Below are 22,717 nucleotides of genomic sequence, written 5' to 3'. Positions count from 1 at the left end.
ATGGATTTAGTTACAAAATGATATCACTTTTAAAAATGTTAAAATTAGTAGAAAGCATACTTCATTCTATACTGGAGATAGAAGCTAATTGGAATGAATTGGAGAAATTGTTTTTAAGTACTTAAAATTATGGTTGATTTAATAAGAAATTAATATTGTTAGTATATACAATAAGTTTTTGTTCTTAATTAGTGTATTTGTTTATATGTACTGTTTGGTTTGTGGACATGGTTGACTTTTTAAAGTATTTTCCAAGGATACTATATACTATACTAATAAGTGCCATTGTCATTCTAAATTATCACAAAAGCTTAAATTTTATGTCAGAGTTGTCATTTCTGTAAACAAAAATTTATCAGTTAGGTTGCACATCATGAACTTGACTTTTAAAAAGCCTTATCTTTTCTGCCCCAGCAATAGCTTTTGGCAGTTCGTCATGGGTGGCAAAGAAATTAATTTTGAATTGGTAATATTTGGATGAAAATGTTTTCATTGACTATGGTATGTATTGAGGAGCACTGCCAGTAAACTAACTCTCTTGGTAGGTGGAAATCCCCTAGAACTTCCAGAAAATTAGTAGAGGGGTGAAGTTAAATAACTTCAGTTGTTTCCACTTATCAAGAGATGCTTATGACCTTGGACAAATCACCAAACTGCAAAGGACCTTGGTTTGTTCATTAGTAAAATTAGGAGATTTGACTAGATATGTGATTCTATAAGTTCATTTCTGAGATTTGAAAGACCCTCTTATTTAATAAAAACCTATAAGAGCAAGTCTTAGATGACTTACACTAGTCACTTTATAAACCAACACTAGTCACTAAAGGTAGACATGAATCAATTTATTTGATTCACACAAATGAATTTTGAGAGTCACTAGTTGGTTTGATACTTGTGAATATTTTGGTAATTAGCATGTTTTATAATACCTGCTTTTTAAGTTTTTGTTAGTTGATTTCTATGCTTTGACCTGAAGCAATGTGAAATTCAAATTTTTTGCTTTCATATCCCCTAACCAATTTTTAAAAATAGGTACTCCTTAATACTTAAAAGAATTTATTGAAGCCTAATATGTATGCAGAGAGTGCAGATCAATAGTGAACAGTTTGGTGAGTTTTCATCAACTAAGCACACTTGTGTTCCAGCACCCACATCAAGGAAGTGAACATTACCAGCCACTTAGAAGATCCTTTGTTTGCTCTTCTGGTCACTTACCACCCTGACTTTTAACATCACAGATTTGTTTTGCCTACTTTTGTATTTTATACAAATGCAATCCTACTGGACTCCCTTGTGCAACCTTATGAATATGAGATTTATCTATATTGTATGTAGCTGTAGATCAGGGATTGGGAACGTCCGGCCTGCGGGCCATATAAGGCCTGCGAAATCATTTGGTCTGGTCCTGCCAAGGACTCGAAATTCAATAAATCTAGGAGCTTTTTAAAAAATTCTTTAAAGTTTTACATATATCAAGGAGCTTTTTTTCATAGCAACATAAATTTATATTAAGTCAATCATAAATATCCAAATGGCCCTTGGCAGAAAAAAAGTTTCTCTTCTCTATCCCTGTTGTAGACTATTCCTTCTCATTATTATATATTCTATTATGAATATATCACTATATATTATTCTATTGTATCATTCTGTTGTTAATGGATATGTAGGTAGGTCTCAGTTTTTGAAGAATGTCTTTTGTGACCTTGGGGTAGGCAAAGATTTCTTAAACAGGACTTTTAAATTTTAATTTGTTCTAGAGTTTTAAGTAGAGAAAGAATGGAAGAACTGGTTTATTTTAATAGGAGCATCTGCATTTTTTAAATGTTAATATATAGTAAAATCTTTTACTCTGTAAATCTCAGGGAAAGGGTCAGTATTTATAACTAAATCTTCTAGGTAACAAGGTTTGTGATTTCAGAACTATTTTGGGTAGAATTCCTTCAATAGTGTCAGGTAGTTCCTTGCCTATTTTGACTAGTAGTTATAATAGTAAATAGAAGTGATAATGGAGGGTAACATTACCTGTTCCCTTCATCAAAAAGGAAAATTGAGCATTTGTCCACTAAGTAAGATATTTGCTTTAATTTTTCCTAGTTACTCTATTAGCTTACAGAAGTTTCGTTCTGTTAATGACTTAGTAAGAGCTTATATCATGAATAGTAATTGGATTTATTAAATGCTTTTCCTACTCTTGAATCAAAGTGTATTGATTGATTTCCTACTGTTAAATCAACTCTGCATTCCAGTAATAAATTCAGTTTGGTTATTACCATATATTTTTTTTATTTGCTTAAAAATTTTGGATCTTTGTTCTGGAGTGAGATTGTGAGATTGGCCTTTATTTTGTTTTTGTTTTTTTGTTTTTGTACTGTCCTTGTCAGGTTTAGGTGACTTGTAAAATGAGCTAAGGGATATACCTGCTATTTCTTGTTATTTTTTAGATAACATGTATAATAGAGATCATATGGTATTTGTCTTTCTGTCTTTTTTTAACTTAGCGGAATGCTCTCTAGGTGCATCCAGGTAGTCACAAGTGGCAAGATTACATTTTTTTTTTTATGGCTGAATAGTCCCTTGTATATGTATACTGCATTTTCCTTTATCCATTCATCCATTGATGACTCTTAGGTTGTTTCCATAATTTGTCTATTGTAAATAATGCTGCAGTGAACATGGGTGTGTATATGTCTTTTAAATATATATATATATATATATATATATATATATATGTCTTTTAAATATATATATCTTTTAAATATATATATGTCTTTTAAATATATATATATGTCTTTCAAACATATATATATTATTGATTTCAGAGAGGAAGGGAGAGGGAGAGAGACATAGAAATATCAATGGTGAGAGAGAATCATTGACTGGCTGCCTCCTGCACGCCCCCTACTGGGGACGGAGCTCACAACCCTGGCATGTGCCCTTGACCTTCAGTCCCCAGGCCTACACTCTATCCACTGAGCCAAAGCAGCCAGGGCTATCTTTATGAATTAGTGTTTTCATTTTCTTTGGATAAATACCCAGAAATGGAATTGCTACATCATATAGTAGTTCTATTTTTAATTTTTGAAGAACTTCCATATTGTTTTCCATAGTGGCTGTAATAATTTATATTCCCACCAACAGTACACAAGCCTCCCTTTTCTTCATATCCTCTCCAACACTTGTCATGCTGGCCTTGTAAAACGAGTTTGGAAGTCTTCTCCTATTTTTTTAAGAGAGTCTGAGAAGGTTTGCTATTGGTCATTATTTCTCCTTACTAGTAGTTAGTCTCTTCAAATTTTTTATTTCTTCAGTATTCATACTTGGTGGGTTGTATGTTTCTAGGAATTGGCATATAATTGTTCATGTAGTGTCATGATTCATTATAGTGTCATTATTTTTTATATTTTTGTGAGATCTTTATGTCTCCTATTAGTTTGTTACAAGGACATTTTTCCGTTGATTTTTAGAGAGAATGGAAGTGGGGGAGGGGAGAGAGAGAGAGAGAGAGAGAGAGAGAGAGAGAGAGAGAGAGAAGAGGAGAGAAGAGAGAGAGAACGAACATTAATGTGAGAGAGAGACATCGATTGGTTGCCTCTCTCATGAGCCCAGGATTGAGCCTGCAATCGAGGTATGTGACCCTGACCAGAATCTAACCCAGAACCCTTCAGTCCGCGAGGCCAATGCTCTATCCACCACGCCAAACCAGCTAGGGCTCCTGTTTTATTTCTGATTTTATTTATTAGAGTCCTCTTTTTCTTCTTGGTGAGTCTAAAGGTTTGTCTATTATGTTTATCCTTTCAAAGAATCAGCTCTTGGTGTCATTGTCCTTTTCTATTATTTTTTTTAATCTTTTTTATTTCCTTTCTGGTTTTTGTTATTTCCTTCCTTCTACTCATTTTGGGGTCTGTTCTTATTTCTAGTTCCTCAAGGTTTAATTTTGTTGTTTGAAATGGTTCTTATTTCTTGAGTTAGGCATTTGTTGCTATGAACTTTCCTCTTAGAATTGCTTTTGCTGAATATATAAATTTTGGCATGTTGGCCGAAACCAGTTTGGCTTAGTGGATAGAGCATCGGCCTGCGGACTGAAAGGTCCCAGGTTCGATTCCCGTCAAGGGTATGTACCTTGGTTGCAGGCACATCCCCCAGTAGGGGGTGTGCAAGAGGCAGCTGATTTGATGATTCTCTCTCATCGATGTTTCTAACTCTCTATCCCTCTCTCTTCCTCTCTGTAAAAAATCAAAATTTATTTTAAAAAATTTTGGCATGTTGTATTTTCATTTGTCTCAGGGTATTTTTTAAATTATCTTTTGATTTCTTCACTGACTCATTAGTTGTTCAGTAGCGTGTTGTTTAATCTCCACATATATGTCAATTTTCCAGTTTTCTTTTTGTAATTGATGTCTAGTTTTACAACATTGTGGTCAGAAAAGATGCTTGATGTTTTGAGGTTTTTTGTTTGTTTGTTTTTTACAACTGTTTGGTAAATTATGTTTATAAAAATTTGGCCATTATATATTTTGGAGATTAACCATGTATCAGAGCTATTGTTTACAAGCTTCTCCTATTTGATTGGCTGCCCATTTGTTTTTATTTCTTTTTGCTGTGCAGAAGTTTTTTTAGTTTGATACACTCCCATTCACTTATTTTTGCCTTTACTGTCCTTACCTTTGTGGTCAAATTCATAAAATCCTCTCTAAGAACAAGGTCCACAAGTTTAGTTTAGTACCTATGTTTTTTTCTGTGTAATTCGTTGTTTCAGGTCTTATATTTAGTTCTTCAATCCATTTTGAGTTAACTTTTGTATATGGAGACAAGTATATTTTATTCTTTTGCATTTGACTTTCCAATTTTCCCAGCACCATTTATTAAAGAGGCACCTTTATCAAAAATTATTTGCCTATATAGACGTGGATTTATTTCTGTGATCTCATTGTATTTATTCATTCATCAGTTGATGGGCATTTGGGTTGTTTTCACTTTTTGATTATTACAAATAATGCTGCCATGAACATTCATATACAAATTTTTGTGTAGACATATTTTTATTACTCATGGACCTTTTTATTCTTAATGCTGGATATATGTATCTTTTAACTCTTCTTTAAAAATAATCTTACTAGAGGTTTAGCAATTACAGAAATTTTTCTAAAGAACCAATTGTATGGGTGTTCTATTTTTTAATATCTGCTTTTATGTTGATTATTTCCTTTTATTTCTTTAGGGCTTATTTTTTTAACTTCTTCACAGGGGTAGTTAGGTATTATTTTGCCCCCTTATTTTCTCCCCAACATACATTTAAAACCACACCTTTAGTTTGAAGCATTGCTTTACCAGCATCCCTTAACTTAAAAATACTTTTTAATGTTTTCATTAATTTTTTGAGAGAGAGAGGCATCAATTGCTGCCCTCCATCCCCCCACTGGGGGTCAAACCAGTGACCTCTCAGTGCATGGGACAATGTTCAACCAGCCAAGCCACAGAAGCTGGGCAGCATCCCATAGTTTTTATATGTAATATTTTCATTATTAATTTTACATTTTCTTACTTTCATTGTAATTTTATCTTTGATCAATGGGTTATTTAAAATGTATTTTTTTATTTCCAGTAATATGAGAATTTTCTAACTCTGCATATTTGGTAATGGTTTCTGGTTTTATCACAAAACTTAGAGAACTTTCTTTGTGTGATTTCAAGAAGTTTTAAAACTTCTTGAGATTTACTTTTATGACTTAGCATATGGTCAGATTTTTGTAAATATGTTAAGTGCTTGAAAAGCATACATTCTGCAACTGTCGGATGTAGTGTTATATATTGTTAATTGTGTGTATTTGTGTCCTTACTGATTATTTTGTCTGCTTATTCTTTCAACTACTGAGAGATATCTTAAAATTAGCCACAATGATACTAATGTTTGTCTATTTCTCCTAGTAGTTCTGTCAACTTTTGCTGTATACTATATAATTTGAGGCCATTCTATCAAGTATATGCAAATTTAGTTATAGTATTCTGGTGACATAAACATTTTATTATTCTTAATATGACTCCTTTAACTCTAGTGATGCTTTTCTATTTTGTCTGAAAATAATTTAGCAATACTATCTTTATTTTGGCTAATGTTTACATGATGTATTTTTCTATCCTTTTACTTTTAACCTTTCTGTGTTATATTTTACATGAGTCTCTAGAAAACAACATATATTTGTAGATATTTAAAAATCTAGTCTGATAATATTTTTCTTTTTTGGAACAATTAACTCATTTATATTTAATGTAACTAATATACAGCATCACATTGTTGCCCCTTCCATTCTTATTTTTCTCTCCCTTTCATTTGAATTATTATTTTATGTCAGTTTTTCCTTTATTGATTCAAATAGCATATATCCATTTTAATTCTTTTTATGATTACCTTCACTTACCAGAGTCTAGTGTTGATACTTTTACCTTCTTCCTGGTTGAAGCAAGAACATTAAAAATACCTTAATTCCATTTACTTACCTCCTGACATACTTGCTATTGTACTGTAATTTAATTTTCTGTATGTATGTATATGTGTATGTATGTGTGTATAATATTCAAAAGCTATACAGATTTACTGTATATAACTTAATAATACACATTTTAATTCCTTTAAGACATTATTATTTTATACAGTCAGTGTTCCATTAGATTTTTTACATGTTTACTTCTTCATCTGTAACCTTTAATTTTGGGTCAGTTTTCTGTTGCTTTATGATTTCTTAGTAGGAGTATGCTGGATGTGAACTCTGCTTTTATTTGTCAGAATATTTCATTTTCATTCTTGATGGATATTTTCTCTGCAAGACAACACAAGGTTGGCAGTTGTTTTTCTGCTCCTTAGAGATACTATTATACAGTCTTTCAGCTTCCATTTTTGTTCTTAAGAATTAAGCTATCCATCTGTTGCTTTGAAAGTAATTTTTCTACTCTTGGGATGCTTTTAAGTTTTTCTTTGTCGATTTTCACTTAGGAATTCATTTAGATTCTTAAATTTGTTGTTTGACATCTTCCATTGTTTTTCAGCCATTCACATAACGTTTCTGTCTCTTTCTTCTCGGATTCCAATTAACTGTGTTGGATGTTAGACCTCCTCACCATATCCTCATGTTTCTTACCCTCTCTTCATTCTGAGCTTTTCCCCCTAACCTATCTTCTGATTCACTGTCTCAACTGTGTCCATTGCTGTTAACCTTGTTCATTGAATTCTTATTTTCAGCTTTTGTATTTTTCAATTACAGAATTACTTTTTGCTTCTTTTAGAAATCTGCTGTGTCACTTTTTATAGTTTAGACTTAATTACTGAGATCAAGTTTGGTTTTCACCCCCTTGAACATCCTATCTAATAAAAAAGTAATATACAGATTGACCATCATTCCAACACACAAGATGGCTGTCCCCATGTGGTCAAAAATCCTGCCCCTATGTGGACACAAGATGGTCACCACAAGATGGCCAGCAGGGGAGGGCAATTGGGAGGGACCAGGCCTGCAAGGGAGGGAAGTTGGGGACAATCAAGCCTGCAGGGGAGGGCAGTTAGGGGTGACCAAGCCAGCAGAGGAGGGAAGTTGGGGGTGACCAGGCCTACAGAGAAGGGCAGTTGGGATGAACCAAGGCCTGCAGGGGAGAGAAGTTGGAGGGGACCAGGCCTGGAGGGGAGGGCAGTTAAGAGGCAAACAGGCCTGCAGGGGAGGGCAGTTAAGAGGCAAACAGGCTGGCAGAGGAGCAGTTAGGTATCAATCAGGCTGGCAGGGGAGTGGTTAGGGAGTGATCAGGCTGGCAGGCAGAAGCGGTTAGGGGCAATCAGGATGGCAGGCGAGCAGTGGGAGCCAGCAGTCCTGGATAGTGAGAGGACTGTCCAACTGCCCATTTAGGCCTGATCCCACACCGGAATCAGGCCTAAACCAGCAATTGGACATCCCTTGAAGGGTCCCAGATTAGAGAGGGTGCAGGCTGGGCTGAGGGACATCTTCCCCCCCCGGCTGTGCACAAATTTTGTGTCCCAAGCCTCTAGTATTAAATATAATTTAAAATCTATGTTTGATAATTCTAATATATGGAGGGCCTGTGAGACTCCTTTTGTTGTTAAAACAGCTTTTAATCTTACCTTCTTGTCTCATATGCCTGATTGTCTTTAATTGTCTGCTGAAAATTTGTTTAAAAAATCATCTGAGATCAAGAATGTCTTCCAGAAAGGTTTTTTTTTTTTTGGTTGTTTGTTTGTTTTTGTGTGTGTGTGTGTGTGTATGTGGCTTCTCCATGAGGGAATCCAAGATTACTTAGTCTAATCTCCACTTTTGAGATTTTTTTCTGGGCCAATCAGATGACTCAAGGCCAAGTTGCACTCAGTGTTTGGCCTGGTTAATTTCTGGTTTACCCCTATTTCTAAGGTGCAGCCCTTCAGGTTGTTAACCTGAAGGTAGGGGAAGAGGATTTTCCTTTTGTTCCTCTCTGCCTATCAGGCTGTCAGATACAGTTTAATCTCTTGTTTCTTATGAAATGCTTGGCTCACCTCTCTGAATTCCAGTCCTTTAATGGCTATGATGCAGTTTTGTAATAAAACCCATTAAAATTTAATAACTAGAAATCAAGGGGAGCCGTAGGGACCCCTAATGGTTTGCCAGAGATGCAACTAAAGTTCCTCTTCCTAGCTTTCTCTAAAGCCAAAACCTCAGAAAAGCTTTAGCCATCCACTTTGCTATTGCCAGCTCTGCCTTAGGTACTAGAGGTGCCTGACTGGGAAGTAGAACAGGGTGGTTCAGGCAGTCAGATGAATTTTCTCTTCGTATCTAGCAACAGAAACTTCATTTGCTAAAATTTCAGATAGTAATGATATATAAATGGCTGCATTCTTTTTTGTGATCTTATGTTCATGCTGCCTTCTTTAAACCTTTCACAATTTGAATTTTACCTCTTTTTCCTTTTTAGGACAGTGTCTTCAGCCTTTGCTTCAAGTTTTTTTGTTTTGTTTTGTTTTTTTATCATGAATTATCACATGTCCAACTGGACAACTCATCATAGTTAAAGTTTCACCAGTTGACAAATTGGAGGTAAGGAGTATATATGTCTGTTCTTGTATTCCTGTATTAAAAACTTTTTTGAAAAGTAATCCATGTTGTTACTGATATCACCTCACTCCATTATCCCCATCCCTTTCGTGTATTTAAGAGCAGGGAAAAGCTGTTCAGGTGATTTTATGCTTTAGGTTTAGGCCCTAAATCAAGACTCTAAGCAAGTTTTTTGTACAACTAATTTGTTATTAGAAAGCTCAGTAGCAAATGGAAGGGTAACTCAGGAGTTGATTTTGAATAAAGGACACTAATCAATCCTAGCTAGGTCACAGATCCCCAGTGGGTGGAGCTGGTGGAGCTTGAAAGACTTGCCCTATGGGGTAACTGGGTGTGCATGCAAATGCTGGTCTTCCAACTTCCTAGTTTTTATTGTAATTTTTCTTATTCTTAGATATGTGTTCAATAACTGAGTTGTATAAATGATAAATACGGTGTTATGAACAAATCAGGGTATAATTTTTTAAATGTAGCATAATTCTTTCTTTGAGCCAAGAAAGGCTATTTAGCAATATCAGCTTTGATTTTTAGATAGCTTGTTTTGCCACCTTATAAAGATGTTACTACTCTTTTTAACAGCTGTTTCCTAGTATAAAAACATACGTGGGTGTGTGTTTTAACATAAACACTGGACAAGATGTTATGAGGCCTGTTTTATAATCTTGGCTTTTAAGCAAGTTTTTAAATCTCTTTATAGCCTTCAGTTACCTTCTTATGTAAAACAAGGTTGAGTTCGGAGAAAGCCTTGGCACTATTGACATTTGGGCCAGATAATTAGTTGTCAGGGGCTGTCTTGTGCACTGTAGGATATTTTACATTGTCCTTGGCCTCTGCCCACTAAATGCCAGTAGCGTCCCTCCCCAGTAATGACAACCAAAAATGCCACCAGACATTGACAAATGTGCCTTGCAGGACAGAATCAACCCCAGTTCAGAACTCCTGGATTAGATTATGTGTAGAGTTTCTTCCAGCTTTATAATTTTACTAGAGGCCCGGTGCACGAATTTGTGCATGGCTGGGGTTCCTTGGGGTGGCCACAGACCCCCAGCCTTGCAGCTCCTCCTGGCACCCCATCTTGGCCTGGCACTGCCCCCTCACCTGCTCCACCATCCTGCCTGCGGGGTAAATGATGGGCCCGCCCAGCTCCCTCAACACCTGGGAGCTGGGCAGTGACGGCAGCACCACCCCCCGCTGCTGCTGCTGGTCACAGTCTGCAGGGCGATTTGTGCCCCTGCTCACACAGGTCTTGGCCTGGCGCCACCTGCTCACCTGGTTTACCGTCCCGCGGTCCTGCTCTTGCTGGGGCCCATCAAGGCCAACAGCGCCTCGACTGCCGTCCGCTGCCAGCGCCGCGTCATCAATGCCCGCCATGTTCTGTGCCGCCCCTGATGGTCAATGCATGTCATAGCGAGCAGTCGAACTCCCTGTTTGAACGATTGCCTGAGGGGACAATTTGCATATTAGGCTTTTATTATATAGAATACTTTTTATTTTTTTTCTTTGCACCCAGCTTAAATATCTCTTCCATGAACCTTTCCTCAATGCTCATTTTCCTTGTCCTAACTTAATTATTTCTTTTTCTGAAAATGCATTATAGGACTAAACCCTACTCTCCTGAATAAGGGATTCAGGAGTATTGTCAGGCTAGATATTGTTAAAGAAATTATTATTATGAGTGGCATTTTTGCGAATCTTTTATACCCTTACAGTAGGCTACAATTTGTGATCTTGAATCTGTAGGTTAATGACACTAATAACTCGTTTTTTAAAATCATTTAGAAGGCAGGAACCTCTAATAGAATGCGAGGGAGCTACACAAAACACAGTGAGGCTACATTTGGAAAACATCACATAAAAATTTATAACAGCCTAGCCAGTGTTGCTCAGTGGTTGAGGGTCAACCTGTGAATCAGGAGATCGTGATTCGATTCTCAGTCAGGGCAAATGCCCAGGTTGCCAGCTCTATCCCCAGTAGGGGGACATGCAGGAGTCAGCTAATCAATGGTTCTTTCTCATCATTGATGTTTTCATCTCTCTCTCCTTCTCCCCCTTCCTCTCTGAAGTCAATAAAATATATTTTAAAGTATTTTATAACAGAATTGCTTCAACTTTCATATCCAGAAGTTTCTTAAATAACTCCATTTTGTTAATTCAAAACTGCTATCCAGATAAAAGGAAAAACGTGCTAAATATTTTTCTTATGTAACCTAGACTACCTCACCATATTCTAAGTCAGTGTCTTGCAAATACATAATCATGATCTAAAACACATACATCCCTCAGACAAGTTTTTTTAAGTCATATTTACCATTACTATGTATGAAACACTATAATATATTCTGTTATATTTATTATTTTAAAAAAATACTTGTCATCACCCTATAAATTTATTATATAATTTGTTTAGAGGTCACAACCCACCATTTGAAAACCAGTGTTCTAAGTAATTTCTTTAAGTAAAAAATGTGGAGATGATTTGCTTCTGGCACATGTTTCCAACAGTCTATCCTGCCTTTTTTTTAATAATATCATTTAATAATTGACCAGACAACCAGAACAAATTAGTTTTTCAATTACTTAAAAGTCCTACAAAATATTTAATGTGCACAAGGCACTATAGCTGAAAGGGCATGTTTGGTTTTCATTCTCAAGATTTATAGTGATAAAATCTAGTGGAGAATTAAAAATTAATAAACAGTATTTCAAGTGCTAAAAGTGATAACAACACACCATGACTTTTAATAGGCATTTAAGAAGTGTAGAAAGATTGAAAATTTGATGGTAGAGGTTAACATGAATGTGGGGTGGATTTTGCATTGTCATCTGTTAGAAGATTGGAAAAAGCAATTACATATGATAGTAGACAGCATTCATGTAGGTGCACAGTACTTCTTGCTCATGCTTGAAGTTCATTTATTGGATAATGTTTAAGATAAAGTAACAGGAATTAAGATTAAAAGAAGAATAAAGTGCTGAAATTATACAGTATAAACAAGATATGTTATTTTAGCTCTACTGTGGTTATAAAATGAAGTGGAGTTAGGAGATTTATTAGAAACTTGTATACATGATGGCTCTGCTATAAAGCCAATATTTGCCCTAAAATTATAAAGTTAACATTGAATTACTACGTATTCCGGGAATGAAGGTAGTTTCTAAATGATGGGGAGAGAGAATGCTCAATTGTCAAAATAACCCAATAAAAGTGTTACTATTCTATATATAATTATTCTTCATAGAACAAAAATGGGTTATATAATAGTATTTTTAGAAAAGTGATATGCTATTTTAGCTATGCAATAGAAAATGTTATAGTTGCTTGGTAGGCCCAGGCTCATCCTTTCTTTAAAAAGAATTGAGGTGCTTAGGATGGTAAGTCACAATCAGATGTGCTGCATAAGCCTTAAGAAAATGAGTGGTGGATTCTCTTATTTTTTAATATATATCTTTATTGATTTCAGAGAGGAGGGGAGAGGGAAAGAGAGATAGAAACATCAACGATGAGAAAGAATCATTGATTGGCTGCCTTCTACATGTCCCTATTGGGGATTAGGCCCGAAACCCAGGCATATGCCCTTGACCAGAATTGAACCTGGGATCCTTTAGTCCACAGGCTGACACTCTATCCACTGAGCCAAATCAGCTAGGGCTGGACTATCTTTTTGTCTTTTTAACTGCTGCTGTAGAAGATATTTGTGACCTAAAGGAAAAGAAGATTCAGCTTGTGACGATAATTGGGGAAGAACCACCTGCTCTAAAAAGTGTGGTCTAGCATTCTGTCTCCTATTACTTTAAAGCATCGGAGGTTTATGAATTCTTGTCATTCTTCCATGTTGACTTTGGAAGTTAGCAGAAGGATAACTGTCTCATTTTGTTAGACTTCCAGACTACTGAAAAGAAGGTGCTTTCAGAACTGGAGATGTGAATAAGACGCCTATGCCAGGGTTCATGAACCACCTTAAGGTAATTAAAAAAAAATTATATATATTTTATTTTTCAGAGCAGTTTTAATTTTACAGATAAATTGAGAAGATAATACAGGGAGTTCACATATACCCTGTGCTCCATTTCCTTTCTTATCAGTAGCTTACGTTAGCATGGTACATTTGTTAAAATTAATTGAACAGTATTGAAACGTTATTATTAATTAAAGTTCATATTTCAGTTAATTCACATTTCCTTTGTTTTTACATAATGTGTTTTCTGTTTCATGTCTCCTAAGGCTCCTCTTAGCTGTGACCGTTTCTCAGACTTCTCTTGTTTTGATGGCCTTGTCAGGTTTTGTGTGTGTGTGTGTTTTAACACGTGTATTTTTAAAATTTTCTGTTAAATCTTTATTGTTGAAAGTATTACATATGTCATCATTTTCTCCCCATTGATTCTTTCTAGCCTGCTCCCGCCCCTTGCCCCAGACCTTCACCACCCTATTGTCTGTGTCCATGGGTTATTCATATATGCATACAAAGTCTTTGCTTGATCTCTTTCCATCCAGCCACCCATTCCCTCTGAGATTCAACAATCTGTTCCATGCTTCTATGTCTCTGGATCTGTTGTGTTCATCAGTTTATTTTGTTTATTAGATTCCACATATGAGTGAGATCATGTGATACTTATTTTTCTCAGACTGGCTTATTTCTCTTAGCATAATATTCTCCAGGTCTCTTCTTGCTGTCTCAACGGGTGCTAGATCCTTCTTTTTAACTGCTGCATAGTATTCCATGTTATAAATGTACCACACCTTTTTTATCTATTCATCTATTGATGGGCACTTGGGCTATTTCCAGATCTTAGCTATTGTAAATTGTGCTGCTATGAACATAGGGGTGCATACATTCTTTCTGATTGGTGTTTTGGGTTTCTTAGTGATCCTAAAAGTGATATCACTGGGCCAAATGCAGTTCCATATTTTAATTTTTTGAGGAAACTTCATTATGTTTTCCACAGTGGCTGCACCCATCTGCATTCCCACCAGCAGTGCACTAGGTTTTCCTATCCTCCACATCCTCTCCAGGACTAACCTCTGAATCAAACCAACTAGGCCTTGACAATGCTTTTGATGATTCTTTTAATGTGAATATTGTTTTAGTTCATGTATATCTCTTGAAAATATAAAACAATATGAAACAGATGCAGCATTTATATGACTGTTTGGATTCCACTGTAATGAAAACCATATAGGATGATTGTTTTAGAAATTATTTGGGGGAAAACCAAGATAGCGGTACAGGTGAACACCTGAACTTGTTGCCTCGCACATCCACTTCAAAACTACAACTAAAAGACAAAACAGACATTATCCAGAACCACAGGAAGGCTGACAGAGTGGAAATTCTACAACTAGAAGGCAAGAGAAAAGCACACTGAGACTCAGAGGAGGTGCAGAAGTAAAGTGCGGAGGAATGGAGGCACACGAGGAAAGAGCTGGCAACTGAGGACTCAGTTATCTTTTTAAATCATGAGGGAGATACAAGCTCCCAACTGCTCTGTACTCCAGTTCCAGGCGAGACTCTGGGGACCCAGACTCATATGGGGGGGAAACTGGACTGTCTGGCATCTGGCCAGAACACAAGGGCAGCTTTTTCTCAGAGGTGCTTGCGGGGATTACCACAAGACACTGAGACCCGGAAGCAACTAAAGGCAAGGCTGAAGGTCAGCCATTGCTGTTTGCTCTGCCCTATTGATTCCCAGAGACCATGCCCCACCCAATTTACAACCCAACCCCAGCTGTACGCAGAGGCTTTTGTATATGAATGGCCTGGCCTGTCCTTTGGAATCTAAAATTTCCTAACAAACTGCAGCTGGGTCAGAGAGCCCCAGAACTTGCAAGGCTCCACAGCAGCTTGCATTGCTTCACAGCTGGGCCACATCTGGGCACTTCCAAACCCCAAACAAAGAAGAGGAATCTACAGATCTCTCTGTACCTCCTGCTGGATGACCTCAGGCAGAGCTAAATTTGCACCTCCTTGGAGATCCAAGAGCCAATATACCCAATGGTCAGAGTGGGGCCCTCCAGATTACAACTCATCAGATCCATAAGGGACACACTCAGGGGGCAGACTCAGTGAGCACCAAAGCCCCACTGAAGGAAGTCCTGCCCCATAAGGGTGTCTCCAGCACAGAAGTTTCCCCACCATAGATACAGCTTATCCTAACAGCTAATTGGCCTGGAGGCGAGTTCCTCCCAGGGATAACAACAGTCAAGGCTTAACAACAACAAGACTGTGCACATGGCCCACAAAAGGGTGCACCAAGAGTGTCCACCTCAGGTAAGTGGGGAGGCTGAACCACGGGGCCCTATAGGACACCTAGTACAAAAGCCACTCTATCAACACAGGGAATTAGCCAAAATTCAGAGTCTAAGAAACAGGTCGCAAGTGACAGAAATGGAGGAAAGCAAACTACTGGATATAGAGTTCAAATCCACTGTTATAAAGTTACTCAAGAATTTTCTAGAAACTTCTGATAAATGTAGTGATACTTCAAGAATATGAAAAAGGACCAATCAGAAATTAAGCATACACTGATTGAAATAAAGAGTAATATACAAAGATCCAACAGCAGGTTGTTGTTCAACCACTGAGCCACTATGGCCTGGCAATTCTTTTCTTTTTAATCTTGTTTTCTTTCTTTTGCCTCTTAAAGCAAAGCTAACTCTTCTTCAAACCTGGGAAATGCTCACCTCACCAAACTTAGCACAGTAATAGTAGTTGTCAGCCTGGAATACTGTTGCTTCCTTAGGCCCCCCTTTGGGGTATTCTTAGAATTTTACAGGAGGGGCCAGGATGCTAAAGATCTCATGACACATGGAACAGGCTTTCATGATGGAGAATTGTGTTCCAGACTACCACATTAACAGCATACCATTAAGACACACTAGACTAGACTAATACCATACTATCTATAAGCTTCTCTTTCGAACACCTTACAGGTGTCACAGATCCAGCAGCTATGTCAATGAATAAAGCAAGGCCAGGCCTCAGTGCCTGAGACACTGTAGACACTAGGCAAGATGGATAGTATATGTCCTTTCTAAAATAGGGAGTGACTACTTAGCTTCAACCAGATGCTAGATCTGATTTTTCAGAGGAAAGCTAGATATTCAAATTTTTATGTATAATTTCCATTTTAAAGTGTCAACTTTTTTTTTTTTTAACTCTGACCAAGCAGATGGGTGGGATGGATTCAGTTCACAGATCATTGGTTTGTAACATGTAATGTAATTATTTTAGTAAGTTAGCTAAAATTCTGGCACAGGTAAACAGTCAGGGCTATCACAGTACTGACCGTATTTGCTAGGCTCAGAAAAGTTCGTGGAAAGAAAGCACTAGGTGTCAAGGTCATTTTCTAGAGTTTGGAGAATTGTAGCATCACAAGAGAGCTCTTGGAGAGTTTCCTCTCTTTGGAAGGAGGAATTCTATTGGGAGAAATTCCTGCAGCTGCTGTTTCTTATGGTGCTAGCACTCCTGAGTTGGGTAGGGTATGTAGCTGCACTACTGGAGGAAGCCTGAGTGATTCCACGCTAACGCATACTATTCTAAGCTCCCGGTCTTCGTCCTGCCTTCAGAAATAAAGGCTTGACCCCAAAGACTCTCCTGGGTTTTGTGGCTATGGAACTGTGTGATTTATGCCTTCACTATTTCTTCTTTCTTGATCTAGGGTTACTGCCTACATAGCTCCACAGTCCACAGCTGTGACCATCTGTGTTTTTAGTGGGGGTGTTTCAAGGGTGTCTTAGGAATTTGGTCACATCCTAGTCTAGCCAGTTAAGTTCAGATAGTGCGTGAGTACTCTGCCTGGTTTTAAAGTGTCAAATCATCACTTATCACTTTAATATTGTATAAAAACTAGCATCTCAGTATAATGTTAAGAGATAAACTCCATGTTAACTTTTGCATAGTTGTTGCATATATTAATATACTCTTGACCCTTGAATGTGGGGGTTTACTGGTGCTGACCCCATACAGTTGAGTATCTGAATAACGTTTGATTCCCCCAAAACTTAATTGCAGTTGTCTTTCAGTATGCACGGGGGATTGGTTCCAGGACTACTCCCCCCACTCCTACTCCCTGGAGATAACAAAATCTGCAGGTGCTCAAGTACCCTGTATAATAAAGAGGGAATATGCAAATTGATTGTCACTTCACCACAAAGATGGTGGCATCCACAGCAATGGCGGGGGTTTCCGTAACACAAGATGGCTGCACCCACAGTGGAGGCTGAGTTCCCATAATGAGCCTTAACGAGCAATCAGCAGGGACCTGAGCCTGCGTCCCACCTCCGCCCCCATGGGGCTTGACAGGGGGCCTCAGGCCATGCCCTCCACCTGGCAGAGATTGACAGAGGACCTCAGGCGGGGGGACCTCAGGCTATGCCTCCTACCCAACAGGGCTTGACAAGGGTGGAACCAGTTGGGTATGGATCTAGCCCAATGCGGGGGGCAGCTGGGTCTGCGTCTCACGCAATTTTGAGGCACACATGGGTGGGTGGAGACTTGACTCTGTGTCCCATAGTGCACCCCAGACTCTGACAGGAGGAAGATATTCATATACATTTTACTAATTTTCTTTCATCTCCAACACTTCTATTATAGAGAAAGGGCAAATAGCAATATTAAAATACTTCCTCTGATTAATTCCCTAATTCCATTTTAATGTGCACAAATTTTTTGCACTGGGCCACTAGTCTTATATAAAATGGCATAGAACAATGCATACAGTCACCCTCTGGATCTGCAGATTCCCAACCAAGGATCAAAAATATTTTTTTTATCTGAGGTAGGTTGAATTTTCAGATGTGAAAGCCAAGGATACATATGGCCAACTGTATATTCATTGAAAAAAATCTGCATATAAGTAAACTTGTGTGATTTAAACCCATGTTGGTCTAGGGTCAACTATATGTGGACAAGAATAGATTATATGTTTTGACCTATATCATATCCAAATCTATTGTATAAGATAGTATATGACAATGCTTCATTTTCATTGCATTCTATGGGCTTAAATACAGAAATACGTTACTATAAAACGAGTGCTTGGTGTGTGTTTTTAAGATATTTTGAGAGAGGATAGGAGAGGGAGAGAAACATCAATGTGAAAACAAAACATCAATCAGCTGCCTCTTGTGCGCCCCCTACCAGGAATCAAGCCCGCAACCCCGGCATGTGCTTTGGCCATGAATGGAATGGGACCGCTTGGTGCATGGGACAATGCTCAACCAACTGAGCTACACTGGCCAGGGCTAATTTTAACTGTGTGTGTGTGCGTGTGTGTGTGTGTGTGTGTGTGAGAGAGAGAGAGAGAGAGAGAGGGGGGGGGGGGGAGAGAGAGAGAGAGAGAGAGAGAGAGAGAGAGAGAGAGAGAGAGAGAGAGAGAGAGGAGAGAGATATCTGTCCTTGGATTTCTTTTTTTCCTTCTTTGTTGATTAAGGTATTACATGTGTGTCCTTATCCTCTCATTGCCCCCTCCCCCACCACCGGTCCTCTCCCATTCATGCCCTTACCCCCTGGTATCTGTGTGCATTGGTTATTCTTATATGCATGCACACATGTCCTTTGGTTATTTTTATTAATTTTTGAGAAGGGAGGAAGAAAGAGATAGAAACATGGATGATGATGTCAAATTCAAGTCAGTAAATTGAGTAATTAATAGAATACCTTTTCTGATCTGTCATCCACATTTCAGTTTTTTCAATTGATCCATTTATTTTCAAAAAATATTTTCCCCATTTAGTATAGGATTCAGTCTAGGATCAGGTATTCAATTTAGTTTTCATGGCTCTATCTCCTTTAATCTCTGATATTTTTCTAGCCTTAAATCTTTTATGACACTGGCATTTTTAAGATGACATTCTCACCATTTCCTACTCTCTACATTGTTTTAATAGAACATTTCTCATTTGGGGTTTATCTGTTTCCTCATGAGCCATTTCAGGTTATGCATCCATGACTGGAATACTATAAAGTGATATATTTTGGGGGTATCACATCTGGAGGTGAATGCTGTCTATCTGTCCTTTATTGATTATGTTAATTTATTCACCCAATCAAGATGTTGCTCAATTTATCCACTGTATAGTTAAAAATTTCCCCCATGCAATTAATCAGCAATTCTTTGGGAAGATACTTTAAGACCACTTATATATCCTGCTCCTAATTCATACTTCCCCCTAGACTTATTAACCATTGGTGATTTTTGCTAGAAGCAGTTTGTATACTGTGATAGCTACAAAATGATTTTTCCCGCTCTAGCACTCTGCATGTTTGCCAGTTGGATTCTACTCTAAGCAAAAGCTCTCCCTTCTCCATCTATGTAAGTGTGTATTTTTAACTATTATTGATATGGACTTAAGGGTTCCTCTCGTCTACAGGCCTGTAATCCATTACTATCCTTAATTATTTTGGTGTTTAAACTGTCAAATATTTGGCTAGTGGGAGCCTCTTTAAGCTGACTCACAGGTCCTGCGACCAGCTCCCATTATTTTTTGAGTACTTCTTCACTCTCTGGCATAACAGCTAATTTCATGGGGAGCTTCAGTTTTATATGAGACCTTCAGGTACACAAGTGGCTTCAGTATAGTGTTGGTTCTCCTGAGAGGATAAGCACAGCCTGCTGTGGTGGCATAGTGCAAAGTCCTCTAACTCAGTGTAGGATGAGAGGCAAGGCAGTAGGACTAAGGAAGGGGGAAGGGGTCATTGGAAAGTGCCAACATATAGGATATAGGGTATCGGGATGACTTGGGGAATCAGAGGGGAGGGAGGACAATAGAAAAGTGTCTCAGGAAAAAAAAAGAAAAGTGTCTCAGGCAGATAGATGATTGTGGGATAATGCCCTGAGAAAAGGCGGTTATAGGACATCTATGCAAAGGATGGAGACAAGACCAGATTTGCATCTAAGAAAACAAACACTCTAGCAGTGATGTGGAAGAAGGCAAGACCTATGGGGAGACCAGAGGAAGTTGATGAGAATAATATTCAGACATGCCCTGAATAATAGTAACTAATGCTTCCTGACTTAAGACTGTTTTCCATTTAAATTCTACTGTTATTTCCATTTTACAGATGAAGCTTCAAAGTTATAAGGATTGAATATCTTTTCTACAGACTAATAAATGCCAGAACCAGGATATAAACCATGACCCACTTGATCTCACACACTGTTTAGTTGGTTGTGCAAGAACAGGAAGTCAAGGATCACACCCTGGTTTCTAATTTGCTCTACTGAGTGGTAACATTCATGGAGAGAACAGAAAGCCTTTGGGGAAGGGCTGCGGGTAAGGAGTTCCTTTTTGGACATAGTGACTGATAGCTTTGGGTATTTCCTTATGGTGCTGTTTTAGGCAGTTGGTTATATGTCTGGAGTCTTGGAGAGAGAATGATGCTTAAGATATCAAGTTGGGAATCATCAGCCTTTATACATTTTTGAAACCTTAGTAGTGGGTGTGATCACTGGGCAAAAACAGGTAGAATAAGAAGAGGCAGTTGCGGGCAAAAACAAGGGAAACATTAATGTGATAGGAGGGAAGAAACCGTGCTACTATGGTGTCACAGAGACTGTGAAAAGAAGGAGTGTGATCAGTAGTATCAGATGCTTCAAAGGCCAAGGGGCATAGATCAGTAGTAACAGATGCTTCAGAGGTCAAGGGGCAATACATATATCATCTGGATTTAGAGGCAGAGAGATGATGGGGAGAGTATTTCTGTGGAACAGTGAGATCAGCCACATTAGGACAGACTGAGGAATGAATTGCAGGGATCGGTATAATACAAGGTGGCCAGAAGATCCATGTATGTGTGCACTGGAAGTAACCTATATTCTTCAATCACATTTTACTTTTTCCCTCATGTTCCTTAGACATCTTTGGTGTAGATTGTTGGAAGTCATTAAGCAGTCCCTAATGGCTCTTTTTACCTATGGTTAGGCAGAGTTTTATACATAGGAGCTTTGTGAACACCTTGCAGATACAAAAAGTACATAACTCTTGATAGTCTTGGTTTGGAAGGAAGAAGAGACATCTAGATGCCCAGTAAAAGTCAGCAGATTGGATGCAAAATGAAATTTTGTGCCTATAATGAAAGTCAGATTAGCGATTCCATAAACTCTATAAATTTATTTTTAATTATCTACTTAATTATAAACCAGCAAAAGTAATTCAGTATTTTATTTTTAATTATTTTTAACTTTTAAAAAATTGATTTTAGAGAGAGGGGAAAGGAGAGGTGGGGGGAGAGAGAGACACACACACACATCAATGTAAGAGAGAAACATTTATCAGTTACCTTCTGCACACACCCTGACCAGGGATCAAACTGGTGACTTTTCTGTGCACAGGATAATGCTCAAGCAGCTGGGCCCCACCAACTGGGTCAATACTTTTTATGTAAAATATGCAGTGTAGTAGTCTACATTGCTGTAAGTAATGGTATGATTTACAGTTCTGGGACCTATTTGCATGAAATAGAAGATTTGGTGTGGGATAACTCTCCCTTATGTGTGTGGTTTAGACATGTATTTTATAATTATTGCTTCCATGGAATCTTATGAAGATGCAGATGATTATTTCTTATTCTTAAAAATATTTGACTAATGACTGAACACAGCACAAATATTATGAGATTGTATAGTTTACACTATGGGTTTTTGTTTTGTTTTTGCCTTTTGAAAATGGGAAATTACCTGGTTGGTGTGGCTCAATGGATGAGCATTGACCTGTGAACCAGAAGTTCATTGTTCGATTCCTGGTCAGAGCACATGTCTGGGGTTGCAGGTTTGATCCCCAATAGGGTGTGTGCAGGATATAGCCAATTAATGTTTTTCTCTCATAGATGTATCTCTTTTTCTATCTTCCCTTCCTCTCTTTCTCTAAAAAATCAATACTAAAAACATAGTAAAAAATTGGAAATAATAAACCCTGTCTAGTGTGGTTCAATTGGTTGGAGTGTCGTTCCATACACAAAAGGTGGCAGGTTCAATCCCCCATTAGGGACCGTGTGGGAGGCAACCAATTTATGTTATTCACATTTATGCTTCTCACATTGATGTCTCTCTCTCTCTCTCTGTCCCCTCCTCCCACACCTCCTCCCCCTCTTCCTCAAAATCAATCCTATATAATAAAAGGCTAATATGCAAATCAACTGAACTGTGAAACGACCAGTCACTATGACATGCACTGATCACGAGCGGGCAGATGCTCAAGGCAGGAGCATGAATGTCATGTACCGGGTCTCTAGTTTTTTAAATAAAAGGGAAATAAGGATTAAAAAATAGGTTGGTTAATTGACCCTTGTGCTGCTAGTTGATTTATGATTTCATTATTACTGCATGAGTTGCCTTATTTACATGGGTGCTTAACTAGTGTCAGTATGCTTGGGGGTAAATTTCCTCTGCTTAAACTCTAATCCCACATTCTGCCATTTTAGCACCTGTGCCAGTGGCATCAAAGCTAGGTAAAAGCCTAGCTGGGAAGGTCTGACTATTGATGGTCCACCAACATCATTTTTTTAAAAGAAAGAATTACATATTTCCTTCTCTCCCCCCTCCCATTTATTTCATTTAGATATTGGGCTTCTTTCACTCAGACTGGAAATTCAAACCTTTTGGCTTCAAAGTACAGAGAGAATATAAGGCAAACAGTA

At 37.9% G+C, this 22,717-nt stretch overlaps 1 protein-coding gene across 15 annotated transcripts in view; it reads left to right on the top strand.

The window, feature by feature from the left end:
- TAB3 (TGF-beta activated kinase 1 (MAP3K7) binding protein 3) overlaps positions 1-22,717 on the top strand; it is an 88,145-nt gene that overhangs the window by 7,647 nt on the left and 57,781 nt on the right. For 12 of the 15 annotated variants that reach the window (XM_045582352.1, XM_036439727.2, XM_045582350.1 and 9 more), the window contains exons 2-3: positions 8,944-9,065; positions 12,962-13,046. The gene's annotated coding sequence lies outside the window, so the exon portion shown is untranslated. Of the gene's footprint in view, positions 1-8,943; positions 9,066-12,961; positions 13,047-17,766; positions 17,859-19,333; positions 19,395-22,717 lie in introns of those variants that run through there. The other 3 variants (XM_045582347.1, XM_045582348.1, XM_045582349.1) reach the window with 3 other exon arrangements.

The sequence above is a fragment of the Pipistrellus kuhlii genome, unplaced genomic scaffold (genome assembly GCF_014108245.1).
Source record: "Pipistrellus kuhlii isolate mPipKuh1 unplaced genomic scaffold, mPipKuh1.p scaffold_m20_p_16, whole genome shotgun sequence".
Taxonomy (NCBI): domain Eukaryota; kingdom Metazoa; phylum Chordata; class Mammalia; order Chiroptera; family Vespertilionidae; genus Pipistrellus; species Pipistrellus kuhlii.
The sequence above is the reverse complement of the archived record's forward strand: the minus strand, read 5'-3'. Positions and strand labels throughout refer to the sequence as shown.